General features: G+C 36.5%; 1 long non-coding RNA gene across 15 annotated transcripts in view; it reads left to right on the plus strand.

Moving 5' to 3' along the window:
* Positions 1 to 15,345, plus strand: part of LOC104005445 (uncharacterized) — a 346,407-nt gene that overhangs the window by 297,990 nt on the left and 33,072 nt on the right. For 13 of the 15 annotated variants that reach the window (XR_010155471.1, XR_010155473.1, XR_010155469.1 and 10 more), the window contains 3 exons: positions 621 to 699; positions 4,594 to 4,733; positions 12,409 to 12,529. This is a non-coding gene — a long non-coding RNA (uncharacterized LOC104005445). The remainder of the gene's footprint in view (positions 1 to 620; positions 700 to 4,593; positions 4,734 to 12,408; positions 12,530 to 15,345) is intronic. The other 2 variants (XR_010155472.1, XR_010155470.1) reach the window with 2 other exon arrangements.

Raw genomic sequence — 15,345 nt, forward strand, 5'->3', positions numbered from 1 at the left:
TGTTTTATATTTGCATATTTAATCTGTTTTGAGGTAGTTTTTGTTCAGTATATGGTGTAAGATAAGGTTTCAGTTTCACTCTTTTGCATGCAGATATTCAGATTTCCCAACATATTTTATTGAAAACAATGTTCCTTCCCCACTGTGTATTCTTGGCACCCATGTCAAAGATTAGTTGAGCATATAGGTGTGAATTTATTTATGGGTTCTCTATTCTGTTCCATTGGTCTGTGTGTCTGCTTTTATGCCAGTACAATACTGTTTTGATTACTATAGTTATGTAATACAGTTTGAAACCATGAAGTAGGATGCCTCCAGCATTTTTTTCCTTGCTCAAGATTGGTTTGACTATTCAGGATTTCTTATGTTTCAGTATAAATTTTGGTTTCCAAATCCAAATACTGTTTAATATAGTGAACAAATCTTTGTTTTCTTTCTGAAACCATCTTTCCAATATATCTCAGAAGTCAGTGGTCTTAATGAATTGGTGCCACCATCTTTCCTTGCTACTGAAATATGTGTTACATAAATTTGAAAATTATTTGAAAGAAAATGGCCAAATATATCTCCTTCATATTTCTCCTTCATGTGTTTTTTTATTCTGAAAATAAAACTGCAAGAGGGAAAAAACAAGGAACAAGCAACAATAAAGAAAAAAAAAAGAAGTAGAGACTAGGTAACTAAGAGCAAGATAAAAAGGTGAGTTTTTTCACTGGAGGATTGGATGAAAGAACTAATTAATTTGTCTCTCAGTTTGAGCTTTTCAAGAGTTCTTTATAAGTCCTTCATACTGTGACATGATCTGTTAGCCATTTTCACTGTGGTCCCCATTCCAGAAGCATTTTACTCTCTCTCTCTCTTTTTTTTCTTTTTCTTTTTTTTTTTTGGCGGGAATGGGGGATGGGAGTAGGGGAATGGAGCCTCACTCTGTAGCCAGGCTGGAGTGCAGTTGCTGATCTCAGCTTACTGCAAGCTCCACCTCCTGGGTTCAAGCGATTCTCCTGCCTCAGCCTACTGAGTAGCTGGGACTAAAGGCACGTGCCACCACTCCCAGCTAGTTTTTGTATTTTTAGTAGAGACGGGGTTTTACCATGTTGGCAGGATGGTCTCCATCTCTTGACCTCATGATCCGCCCTCATTGGCCTCCCAAAGTGCTGGGATTACAGGCCTGAGCCACCGCGCCTGGCAGCATTTTACTCTCTTTCACATACTTTCTTATATTTATCCTTAGTTTTTTGAAAATATAGGAGTGACATTCTAAGGAAAACTTAAATTGTGAGTAGCTCCTAGTAGAGATGGCCTCCTACTTGACTTTTCTCTCCCGTTTTGCCTCAAATCATTCTTCCTGGTTAATTGAGTTGATTTCTAACATGAAGAAACTTGACTTCTGGCTATTAGCAAAAAACGGAAATTTTTTCTCTGTTGTTATATTATCATATGGCTTCAGCTCATGGCAACACATTTTCACTTTAGTCAATTCTAACAGCATTTGGATTTAGCAGTGAAATTGTTTGCATCTTTCATTGATAATTTTTTCCAAAGCAGTGTAAAATAAAATGTGGTTTTGATCTGGAACCACTTTTTCCTACATGCACATGCACACCCACCCACACACACATTATTAGGTGCCCACATCCTTACAATGGCACAAACAACTTTGCACTGAACCCTTTACTAGTCACTTACACTTCTCTCGACTTGAATATTCTGCTTATTTATCAGTGTAATGGTTTTTATCCAAATAAAGTAAAACAATAGAATTCAGGCCAATTAGCCTTTATATCCTTGTTGAAAATATTTAATATTACAAATAATTTTGTTTTTATTTAGTCCTCTTTAAATTTGTCTTTCACTGTATAAGACAGGCAATATATTCACGTTTATCATGTCAAAAAACTGAATCAAATGTTAAAGTGCTTTAAGAAAGCAACAGTATGAAAGCTGATCAAGCCCACTGTGGTCTGCATCTTCTTTATATGATAAACTGCCTTTCAGAATTTTGGAGATGTTATTAACAAATCAAATTTTTGAGGTCATTGATGGCATAGCATGTATTACATTCTTTATCTCTTCAGTTACTAGAACTAAAACACTAGATCGATTTTATATGTATGTATGAATTGATCATCTCAAGTTTTTACATTTTTAATTTAAATATTTACATGTTTAAATTTTCATCTCTTTTCTGCTTTTTTTCCCAAAATATATTGTGTTCCTTAGTTCTATGTTTATATTTAGGAATGAATAATTGAACAAACTAATTTAGGCACCTTGAGTGGATGTCCTCTTCACATACTTGCCTCTACCCCAGAACATGAGAAGTAACTGTCAGTAATTATTGGCAAGTATTAGTTTTCAGAGATGTGAGCAAGGAATGGACATGCCCTATCTCCAGCCTACGTGTATCCTCAATTAAAAATGATTTGGATTCTGTTCCATGTCTCCATGCCCACTCTTGGATCCCCAATTTTGGGCAGTCAGATCGATCAATTTCTTTAGAATATATTAATCTGGACTCAGCATGAAAGAAAATACCCCATTGCAAATATGGCTTGGAAGGCAGAATAGTTTATCTAATTTATATACCCATCTTCTCAAATCTGAGATCTCTGTAAATACCAACTTCCAAGGACTCTTTTGTGAAGAGCAGCTTTCTCCTTCACTGACTCCTTTTTCTGCTAAGTCTGTGAGCATTTCAGTTCATTCCTAAATGTGATATCATTTGCCTTCCTACTGCAAGGAATGTCTTTGTCTCCTGGTATCTTCCTTTTCTCCTATTCTTAATAGATTTATGAATTATTCTCTATTTTAATGTCTTGTGGTTACGGGAATCTCATGGAAGTTGACACATTTGTCAATATGTGTTATATGTTGGATCCCATCACATTGCTCAATTTGCATTTCATAATTGTGTCTTTTGTACTTGTTCATCTTCATTGTATTCCTAGCAAGCAAAACCATCCCCTTAGCCTAACATCACTGTAACATAAATAAGCACTCCCCTAGTTTCTATGCATCCCCAAAATAAATTCAGCTTCATGTAAATATGACTATTGATAAAGATGTCCACTTATTGAATACACTTATCAAAAGATATTTCTGGTGTAACATGGATATAATTTCTGTCTTAAGAACTCTAATTCTAAAGAAACCTGTGTATGGATTTCACCTTTAGGCCTTAGTTTAAACTTATTTAAATTTGTCTTCATAGATCTTACCCTCTCAAGCTATTCTGTTTTATGACAAAGACCAACACTAAGGTTTTTTATATTTATATATGTGAACTGAAATAACATTCTAAAATATTTTAAATCCTACAAATTAGTTTCTTTCATTAAACAGAATCCTTTCTTTGTGTTGGACATTAATTCAGTGTTAATGTGAATATAATTGTCATGGATTAATATTAAATATTTGCCAATATCTCCCTTTACAACAGGATTTTTTATTAAAGTGTGTGGATGTCTTTTTTTCTTTATAATGTCTTAAAAAGAAGAAAACTTTGGTCATACTATAAAAGTTGAGTCTGATAATGTTTTATTATCTGGGAAACCATTTAAAAATAGTTTCATTGTTATTAAAATGACATCTGGGTTACATGTGAATAATTATTAAAATAATTATAGAACAACATGCATTTGTGAGAAATAATACAAAGAGATTCTGTATACACTTTGCCCAGCTTCCCGCAATGACAATATTTTGTTAAACTATAGTGTAATATCATGACAATAATATTGACATTGTACAGCCCGTCCAACTTACTCAGGTTACCCCAGTTTGGCTTGGACTCATTTGTGTGTGTATGTGCACATGTACATGTATAAATTCTATAGATTTTTATTAATGTGTAGGTTTATGTATCTACCATCACAGTCAAGACACTGAGAAGTTCCATCACCACAGGAATTCCCTATGCTACCGTTTGACAACCATGAGAAAGCATTTTTAATATATCTATTTTTACATTTGGGAAGGGTCAAAAGTCCTTTCATTAGCCCAGCTCCTGTCCAGATAATTTAAATTAATGATGTCTGTGTTCTTGTATGGATGGCATCACTGCTTGAAATATAGATCTCCAGGGTGCTTCTGCTCTCACTCTTTCTGAGCCATGATCTATTGCATGTCTGTACATCATCAAAGCAAATTGCTTCTTCAATGATGTGTAAGTATAATACATCATCACAATGGGACACGGTGATAATGCATTACCCAGAAAAAAATGACTGTCATATTTGACAGACAAGGTCAAGGAGCAAATTCAGGCAGCCCCAGCACATTTCATCAGCAGCATTCTTGGTATAGAAGAAAGTTTGTTTGCTTAGAATGATCCACTTGAAATGTGGACAAGGCTAAATACATACGTATGCCCTGGGTTGATTCCTTTGGTAAATTAAAAATGAGGTGGTTGAGCTTCCATTAAAATGACATCTGGATGACATGTGAATAGTTTTTCTGTCCACAGGGTGTTTTGGATCATGTGTGTTTCTTACTCATTCAGCATCAAATTGTTTTCCAGAGAAAGCTCTTCAACAAGATTGCAAAGTCCTTCAGGGTAGTAACTGTCTTATACATCCTTTGTTTCTTTCGCAGTGTCTAAAGCATTGCTGAGCACATGGAAGACACTCAATAAATACTCGTTTAATGGAATTGAATTTGTAAGCACCAGAGACTCATGCTTCCTTTTCACATAGCTTGACACTTGGCTGCCCAGGATCCTTGCATGCAAGGTGGTAAGGTTACTGTGGGAAAATTCTGTTGGCTTACTATCCTATTTGCTGTCTGCTCTTTCTTTGTTTCTTCCTCCTTTTTTTTTTTTTTGTAGAGTCTTTCAGCCAGGAGCTATTTTTATAAAGAATTTCATTTTTTGCTCATGAGGATTAAACTTTTAAGTTTGGCTTCAGGGTGTGAGAGAAGTACAACTTATGAAGGTTGCTCTGCACTGCAAAAAGGATAGGATTTGAGGAAGGGCTGTTTCTGACATTGGCACAGCAGTATTCCGTTCTCCCCCATCCCCCAGTTGCTGCCAAATTGGCCTTTCTTTAAAGCATACAGTATTTATTTCTCTAGTCCTTGGATCATAGCAATTTTATTTCAGTGTCACCAGTGAAGGAGAGAAAGGCAATATTTTGTCCAAGAGTGGGATTTGAAAATGAGTCCTCTGAGGATATGTTAGAGCAACCTAAGTATTAGATGCTGGAAAAATGGATCATTTCTTGATATTTTGGTAGGACACATCTCCATTTCAAATATATGCATGCTACAATGCAGTGAATACATAGTGCATTTTAGTCAGCTCTGAAAGTAACCAAGCCAAATTTTATACAATTGATACAGACAATGGGTGTTCAAGTGGGAATACATATTACTGGCTCTCTGCCAGCATGATGAAATAGAGGAGGCAAATAGATACAGCTCACATGCCAATTCTGGTTGCTCAGTCACAGTTATATCAATATCATGTTGATAAAAGTTATAAATCAGGAATCAATTTGCAACATCTACCAGGGGCCCAAGTAGAAACATGTGGTATGCATGACAGTTATGAATCAACCCTGGTGGAGGAAAAAGATGGAGAGTCATGGACCATACGCCTAACAAAGTAATTGTACCTGGTCCAATTTTGGACCATGAGTAAACCATTTAATAAAAATATATCATAGAATTGTTTTGAGATTACATTTTAAGTTGCGTAAGCTATAATGTTTGTTATGATTATGCTAATTGTATATATCATTAGAGAAAATAATCACTAAATATTTTGAAACAAAAGAAACAATGAATTTAAGTAATAAATATAATCCCACTCAGCCAGAGATGACAAGTTATTGATACTCTTGTAGATACATTTATTATATAAAAACAAATATATTATGTGATTTATATTTTATCTTACATATTATTTTAATATCGATATTTTTCTCTCATAATACACCTTTAATATATTTCAATTTCAAAAGATAATTTCTGAAAAACTTTTTATATTTGCATGGTAGTTAATTATATGGCTATACATAATTTATTTAAACAAACACCTATATTTTTACATTGAAGAAGGATCTAAATTTTGTATATGAATCACACTCATATTAAATATTTTTGCAATAAAAATGTTTCTACTTCTTTAGTAAAATCCCAAAGGCTGATATATTGGATCAAATGTTCTACAGATTTAATGGGATTTATTCAGTACTTAAAAGGAATTGTATTAAATTAAACTGCACAAAGTCTGTGCCAAATTATGCACCTGCAAACAAATGTATCTGATTAGAAGGCAGTGCAGTAAGTTCTTTTAAAAGGGTTGTTTTTTAAAAAATGAATTAGTTCCAAAACTATTTATATATGAAGGAACAATTTGAGCATGACACAAATTTCTTGTTTGCCTATGTGTTACTTCATCTTTGAGAAACACTAGGCGGATGCACAAAATGGCACCTGGCAGAACAAAGCCATGTAGCAATACATAAAATGTAAGCATAAACAAACCTCAAACATCCACCAGCTACTTCAGCTCAGTACAGGTGTGATGAGACCACCCATCTATATCTGGTGTTACAGCTTTCTGTCTGATTTCAGATAATTGTTATTTCACCACTTTGCAATTCCTCCCAATTGAGTATTGAAAGTACTGAAACCCTTTCAATACTCACTTCCACAAGCAAACCTTGGTTTTTTTTCAAAAAGAAAGTGTCATATTTCTTTTATGAAACTATATATTTCTTTACCACTTAATATGGATAAAAGTATGCTACTATTTTATTAGGTTCCTATGATTTTCTTCTGTGTATGTCACTGAAAAAGTTTTTGATTATTGTTTCCCAACACCAGTCTCCCCATAAGCCATGTAATTTTTTTTTCATAAATTTGCATAGCAAGGTGAATTTTAGGAATACATCATATAACGGAGCTGATTCTTTATGTGTGTATACTTTCTGAAAGAATCCCTATGTGAGATAAGAAAAATAAAAAGCGTTTTCCTTGCTCTCATATTCAATTCAAATTTATGAACCAGATGTATTGGTTCCCCGTGACACACAACAAGCAGCTAATTCTCTAACAGATACCAACTGGGTATACTATAACTTAGCTCAATTTTGACACTATCTACCTAGAATTATTATCAGATGCTACAGGTTAAGCACTCAGTCTCATAGGACTAACCTCAATTTAAAATGCCAATTGCAAGCCTGGGGTTTTGACCTGTGCTTCTGAGTGATTGGCTATAAATCTGAGTTCCCATCACCCCTTCCTCAGATTCAGCTAATTTGCTAGAGAAGCTCAAAGAATTTAGGGAAACACTTTACTTAGTTTACCCATTCACTATAAAATACATTACAAAGAATATAGATGAACAAGACAGATGAACAGATGCATTTTTAAAAGAGCCAGGGCAAGGTATGAAGGCTATTCACCCACCCTCCCAGGCACCTCCAGGGAACCCCGACTTTTGGATTTTTTATAGAGGCAACATTACATAGACGCCATTGATTATATCATTTGTCCCTGGTGATCAACTCAAACATCACTCCCTCTCTCTTCCCTGGAGGGTTGGGGTGGGGCTGACAGCTCCAACTCTAATTATGCCTTGGTCCTTCTGGTGACCAGCCCAGTCCTGAAGCTATCTAAGGGTCCCAAGCCACCAATCATCTCATTAATATGCAAAGACACATCACTCTAGAAATTCCAAGGGTTTTCAGAGCTATGTGACAGGAACCAGGGTCAGAGAGCAAATGGATAGTTCTTAATATATCATAATATCACACTCCAATAAGTCAACACTTGCCTCATTCAAGACTGATTCTAATAAAGAATGATAACTATTATTTTTCACTACTTAAAGAGTCAGACCTATGTGGAAGTTGCACTAAATCCACTTACAATTTATTCCACCACGAAGCTTGGAAGCTCTATGACCCTTAATACAATGTTAATGTGAAAGTTTTATATTGTCTGCAAACCAAAAAGTATCTGAGACTGGTCTCAATTAATTTAGACATTTATTTTGCCAAAGTTAAGGACAGTGCCTGGGAGACAAGACTGTGTCTTTCTCCAAAGATGATTTTGAGGGCTTCAATATTTAAAGGGGAAAGGGCGAATGCTGGAGAGAGAGAAAGACATTTTTAAAAGCTGTGGATAGTTAAGAGGCAAGCAGTTGCATTCTTCTGAGTCTTTGATCAGCCATTCACATGTGAGAGTAGGGTAGAAAAATAGTCACTTATGCATTCATCTAGCTCAGTGAATCTACATTCTTTACATAAAATAAAATAAACTTAAGGCTGAAGAAGCAATCAGATAAGCATTTACCTCAGATGAGCAAAGGGAAGACTTTGAGTTCTGTCCTTTGTCCTGTATTTGTGAAGACAAGCTATCAATGTACATGGTCAGGGTAAAATTCAACATAACTGTCTCAGGATAAAGATCTTGGGGCCCACAAGGAATTTGCTCTTGGGAAAATTATGAGGGAGCTATGTAGCTTTTTCATGTTTTTAGCCATCTTAGAAACAAAATGGGAGGCAGGTTGCATGACGCAGTTCCCAGTTTAAATTTTCCCTTTGACTGAGGGAGTTTGGAATCCTGAGATTTATTTTCCTTTCACATATCTTGCTCAATTTATTCATGAACTGTGATTTTATTCAAAATTATTTTATTTTCAAATTCATTGCATTCAAATAATCATAAAATGCGTACCTGCATTAAATGAGGCAGTGTTGTTCTTTTTCTTCCTTCATTTACAAAAGCTTTTTTCCACTTTTTTCATTGAATAAAAAAGAAACTTAGTTATGGCTAGGATAAATAATGTAATATGTGACTATTTTGCCAGTTATGTTTCTTCTACTGTGACTTGCCTGTGCCATAAATAACCCATTTTTCAATTGAGCAGGCATTTCTTCTATTATTAGTTTGCATGAGTTCTTTAAATATATCTTACATAGCAATTTTCAGTTGGTTAGATACATGAGTTTATCCCTAGCTTTTCTAATAGCACTATTTCCAATGTTACACACACACACACACACATACAGCACTCACTCATAAGTTGAGTGAACTCCAAGTAAGATAAACCAAAGAATTCCATGCCAAGAGACATTTACAAATCTTGAAGAGCCAGAGAAAACCCACACCTTACCTTTAGAGATACATAATACAAATGGCAGTAGATTTCTTATCAGAAACCATGGAGTCCTGACAGAAGTGGCGCAATGCAATGCTGAAAGAAAAGGCCTTTTAATTGAGCACCCTAGACCCAGTGAAAATGTCCTCCCAGATTGAAGGGGAAATCAAGCCATTCTCAGATGAGAAAATATTAATTTGTTATTATCAAACCGACCATAAATAATGGCTAAAGAAATGTGTTCTCTAAACAAAGGAAATGACATTCCAAAAATCTTGGAACATCTGAAAGAAAGAAACAATACAGTAAGCAAAACTTTTGTAAATACCATAGGATTTGTTGAGTTTTCTAAAATATGTTTGATGGTGGAAGAAAAAATTATAACTTTGATGTGGTTCTAAATGCATGCAGAGGAAATTTTTTTTTTTTTTTTTTTGAGATGGAGTCTCACTCTGTCACCCAGGCTGAAGTGCAGTGGCAGGATCTCGGCTCACTGCAAGCTCTGCCTCCCGGGTTTACGCCATTCTCCTGCCTCAGCCTCCCGAGTAGCTGACACTACAGGTGCCCACCACCACGCCCAGCTAATGTTTTGTATTTTTAGTAGAGATGGGGTTTCACCGTGTTAGTCAGGATGGTCTCGACCTCCTGACCTTGTGATCCACCTGCCTTGGCCTCACAAAGTGCTGGGATTACAGGCAGGAGCCACTGTTACTCAGTGGTGGGATGGCTGGGTCAAATGGTATTTCTAGTTCTAGATCCCTGAGGAATCACCACACTGATTTCCACAATGGTTGAACTAGTTTACCGTCCCACCAACAGTGTAAAAGTGTTCCTATTGTTGTTTCCTGACCTACCGTCTGGCACTCCCCAGTGAGATGAACTCGCTACCTCAGTTGGAAATGCAGAAATCACCTGTCTTCTGTGTCACTCACACTGGGAGCTGTAGACCAGAGCTGTTCCTCTTTGGCCATCTTGGCTCCTCCTCAATATTAGAATTTTCTATCCTTTTTTGCGACTCATTTTTCTCTCTGTGTTAACTACATTCTCTTCAACTACAAGCAATTTCCTCCACGTGGCTGAAAAAGGTGACTGCAGTCAGGTCTATATCGTAGTGGTCATTTATTCTAAGAACACTTATGGTTTGTAAGGTCAAGTTAGTGACTTGACTGTATATGAAGCAGAGTCAACCCCACACAAATTACATGAAATGAGAGCGAGGGGATTTTTCCAAAGATGAGAACAATGGACATGCTTCATGTCTATTTGTGTCTTCAGTCAGTCAGTTTTCAGCATGTAATGTACATTCCCTTCAGAGAAAACAAATGAACTAACATTTTAAAGACTGGACTATGGAGAAAATAAAAGCTAATACCCAATCTATTTGTTTTTACATTTGGATTTCTCCCCATTCATATGTTGAATAGGAAATTTCACGTTTCTTAAATAGATTTTTAAAAAGTATTTAAAATACGATTTCCTCAAATCTTTGCACATATTTTTTCTGGTTCATTTTGTTTCACATGCTAGAGAAAAATAAATACCAGCTACAAATATGAAGCAGAAATTGTCTATTGAGCATTGGTATCAAATTTTCTACTGAGAACACTGAAAGCATTATCTCATTTAAATATATATATTAGAGTCTTAGGATGGTCGTAACAAAGTACCATAGACCGAGTGGCTTAAAACAACAGAAATGTTGTTGGATCACTGTTCTGGAAGCTTGAAGTCCAAGTTCGAGTTGTTGACAGGGCAATGGTCCCTCTGGTATATATAGAGGAATCCTTCCTTGCCTCTTCATAGCTTTTGGCAGTTTTCTGCACACCTTTGTTGTCCCTTGAAGCTGCAAAATCCAGCCTCTTCGTTGCCACATTGTTTCTTCCTTGTGTGTATATTAGTCTTCTCATGGCCACTTCTTACAAAGACACCAGTCGCGTTGGATTAGGAACTCTCCTTACTCTGGTATGACCTCATATTAACCACTTACATCCACAACAACCTTTTCTACAAATAAGGTCACACTTTGTAATACTGAAGGTTAGGAAACACTGGGTGTTTGGACTTCAATATATCTTTTTGTTGTTGTTGGGGGGACACAATTCAACTGATAATACTGTGGGGCTAATATAACTCACATTTTACAGATGAAGAAATTTGTGCATATTGAGTCATTTACATAGTATCACAAGTAACAGAGCCAGGATTTAAACAAATTCCATCTACCACTGAAAAACCACACACAGACCAGTTATTCACCTCACTACTTCCTGCAGCCGATAACTGTTTTCCATTGCCTGAATAGGGTATAACTGCCAAAAATAAGAACAAGAAAAATGTATGAAACAAGAGGACTTTCATAGCAAAGGAGACAGCCACTGTATAGAACCCAGCACATTGCATTTTTCAGAACAAAATAATAGATATTTTAAAATGAATTTGTTAGCCAAATAGAAAGTAAAGTCTGGGGCAAATATCTCTACCACATAGATAATCCACTGATGACTTACAGTTCAGTTGGACATATAAAATATGATAGAACTTTTCAATAATTATCCTTAAACTCTAGAAGAACTTTGAGGAGTCCTTGTTCATATTGCTTTTCTGAATATAATTATTAAGATTATTAAGATCAGTCTGCAGCAGTTTCCTTGTAGATGGAAAAGTTAATTCTCAGTTCAGGGTATAAACGAGAAAGAACATAATTACTATTATTGGACTAATTTTCCTAATAAAGTTAGGCTTGCTAGCCCTTAGTACACCATGGTTAATTTATATACATGTTGATGAAAGGCAAGATAAGTAAAGTCTAGTGAGTTTAGAATATTTTAGAGGTCCCCCTCATCTTTTAGGTATGTGAAGGGGATTTTAAATGAATGCTTTTAAGTTAACAAGAAAAAGAATGGACTGAATTATCAGTTTTTTGTATTAGGTGGTCTGTTTCCCACTGAAAAAGTTGTTATGTGGCTAAAGAGCCTGGTTTAAATAAAAACAAACAGACAAATTTATGCAGAAAGTTAATGAAGACTAAAAACCCCAGTGCCCATTGTGCTGGGACAGCAGATGCCATCAGCAGATGCACTGGAGTTTACTCCAGTCCTTTACTGAGCCCAACTATATGATGGCTATGCAAATTTAAATACTTTAAACACAAAATAGGTAATAAACACGAGTGGATTGAAACAATGGGCAAAATGTGTGGAAATGAGAAAGTGGAGCGTGTGAGAAAAAGTCTTTTAGAGCTAAAGTGCAAGCCTCTTCTAAAGCCATTAAAATCCTTTTTTTTTTTTCTTTTTGAGATGGAGTCTTGGCTGTCACTCAGGCTGGAGTGCAGTAGTGTGATCTTGGCTCACTGCAAGCTCCGCCTCCCAGGTACAAGTGATTCTCCTGCCTCAGCCTCCCGAGTAGCTGGAACTGCAGGTGTGTGCCACTACGCCCAGCTAATTTTTTGTATTTTTAGTAGAGATGGGGTTTCACCGTGTTAGCTAGGATGGTCTTGATCTCTTGACCTCGTGATCTGCCTGCCTAGGCCTTCCAAAGTGCTCGAATTACAGGCATGAGCCACCTTGCCTGGCTAAAATCCATTTCTTACCCCTAACATGCTGTGCTAGAAAAAAAAAAAAAAGCAACTCTGAGGTCCTAATCAGATTCCATAGTCTACGAATTCGATCTGTCGTCTTCAGAACTCTACACTAAACTTCTCCAATATATAATGACAGAAACAACACAATAGTAACAACAGCATGAACGTTTTCTATATCATTTCAAGTCTTCCACACCATAAAGTCACTAAGAATAGGAAATTCATATTTACTTATACTTGCCTATTCTCATTTCTAATAGAAAAATAATATAGCAAAATGATTTGAATGCCTACACGTTCACAATACTCACTGACTTATTTGTAATATGAAACAAAAGAAATAAAAACTAACCTAGTGACCCATTCATATATGCATGCTTTCTAAAAGGTTTTGTTTTTGTTTTTAATGATTCTCATTTGCTTACCACATCAGTGTTGCAATGTTAGTCATCTGGAATTCTAGAAATTGGGGGAAGAAAAAATTAGAACACCTACCAAGTTAAGTTAATAGAATAGTATTTTGTAATAGAAACCTAAAGTTACATAGAAGATAGATACGGTTTTATCAAAATAAACTACCGAAACTATACTAAGGATGGGGATGGAGAAAGGAACGAAATCAAGCTTTCAAATGACTCTGGAGAGGGTGGTTGGAAAAGGCTGAAAATCATTCAGTAACATTTCTGAACATATATATTCATAGAGAGGAAATAAAGTAACCCTCTAAGATAAAAGGAGAAGCTAGGAGTGTTCATTGCTATAAATATGTGAAGAGAAAGAAACATTGAGAAAAGAAGAATTTTTAAAAATTTGGTGGACTGGGAGGAGAAAGGGAGTTGATATTTAAAAAGACATTAGGTCCATGAAGGGTGCCCTCCCCCCTTCAGATGTTCCCAAGACTTGGGCATTCAGACTCTATTCCTTTGTATGATGCATAGGAATAAATTAGCCAGCCTCTTGTTACCCACAGTGTGATTTGTAAAGCATCAGCTTCAAGGTTATCCTGGAGCTTGATAGAAATAGAGACCTGGCGGTGTCACTCCCTGCTTAACAAATGAGAATCCACATTTTCAGAAGACCCCAGGTGATTCCTATGCACATCAAACTGTGACGAGCACTGAGCCAGACCACAGAGGGCAAAGCCCTGTTCTAAGCCACAGTGATGCTGACTCTCCTCACCATTTTCTCTCTCAAGGTCCTGACTGTGGGCAAAATATAGAATCTTAGAGCCTGGATTATAGCAGTTTTACATAAGCAGCACACTGATGGAAGCAGCTACAGAGGAAAAGAGAACTGGCAGCTCTTGAACTTTCACCCTCTTTCAGAATTCTTAAAAATTCAGAGAGCTGTTCTTTAAAGAGACATTTTTCTCTCAGCAGTTGAATCTTTGTAGTCTGACTTGTGAGAAGACGTCAAAGACTTCCTCTCAGGAGTCAGTTTCCCTGCCATCCCACCCGCTCCTTGCCTAGCCTTCTTCCACATCTGCTTTATCACAGGGGCCTCAAAACTATAGATGGCATGCAGTGACTTGGCACGGACCATACAATTCTAAAAGGAAGTCAACTGAGTGTTATACGTCCACATGGAATCTGCGTTTCTAAAGTAGAGGATAGCATTGAATATACCAAGAAGTTTCTTCCCGGAAACAAAACCCTGTTCTGGATGTAGTGTTAAGAGGAAGCTGTTCCTATTTCATGAGGTCGTAATACTCAGATCGGTGTGCTGTCATCAGCCCTGTTGAAGACATTTCCAAATCCTTTAGGCTTTTGTCTTTTCCCATACTCTAGAAAGTAAAAACTATAATCAAACTCATTTTCTTCGCCCCTTTACATGAATTAATGTTATGATCAATTGAATTGCATGGACATGCCAGTATCTATTTTCAATCTGTGTAGGCAGAATGAAGAAAGCATAATTGAGCAGTGCTCGTCTTTTAAAGGCAAAATGAAGTTTTCAGTTTGGAATTGATTAGTTGTTAGGGGATAAAGACCTTTGAGGTAATTCCCTGCAGCTGGGGCAGTTAGAAGGCAGGGGATTTGAGTTTCCGCCTTGTAAACAAACCTTTAAAGTGGATTTGCTATTTCCGTGGGGAGGGGAGCCTCTGTGGAATTTGGTAGTTGGCAAGATTTGGCATTTTTCTGCTTGGGAAGAAAACAAGATGGGTCTCAAATCTAAGTCCTCTTTTTCTCAGATCAACATCACCTTTTGAAAAATAAATTGATTCTTTGGCCTTAATGACTACTAAAGGAAATTAAAAACAAACAAACAAAACAGAAGAAAAATGATTAAAGAGGCCGGGCGCAGTGGCTCACGCCTGTAATCCCAGCACTTTGGGAGGCCTAGGCGGGTGGATCTCCTGAGGTCAGGAGTTTGAGATCAGCCTGACCAACATGGTGAAACCTCGTCTCTACTAAAAGTACAAAAATTAGTTGGGCATGGTGGCGCATGCCTGTAATCCCAGCTACTCGGGAGGCTGAGGCAGGAGAATTGCTTGAACCCGGGACGTGGAAGTTGTGGTGAGCCAAGATCTTGCCATTGCACTCCAGCCTGGGCAACAAGAGTGAAACTCTGTCTCAAAAACAAAAAATAAAAATAAAAATGATTAAAGTAAGAATGAAAATTTAGTTAATGTTATTTAGGACAGTAAGAGCAG

Source organism: Pan troglodytes, chromosome 2, assembly GCF_028858775.2.
Source record: "Pan troglodytes isolate AG18354 chromosome 2, NHGRI_mPanTro3-v2.0_pri, whole genome shotgun sequence".
NCBI lineage: Eukaryota > Metazoa > Chordata > Mammalia > Primates > Hominidae > Pan > Pan troglodytes.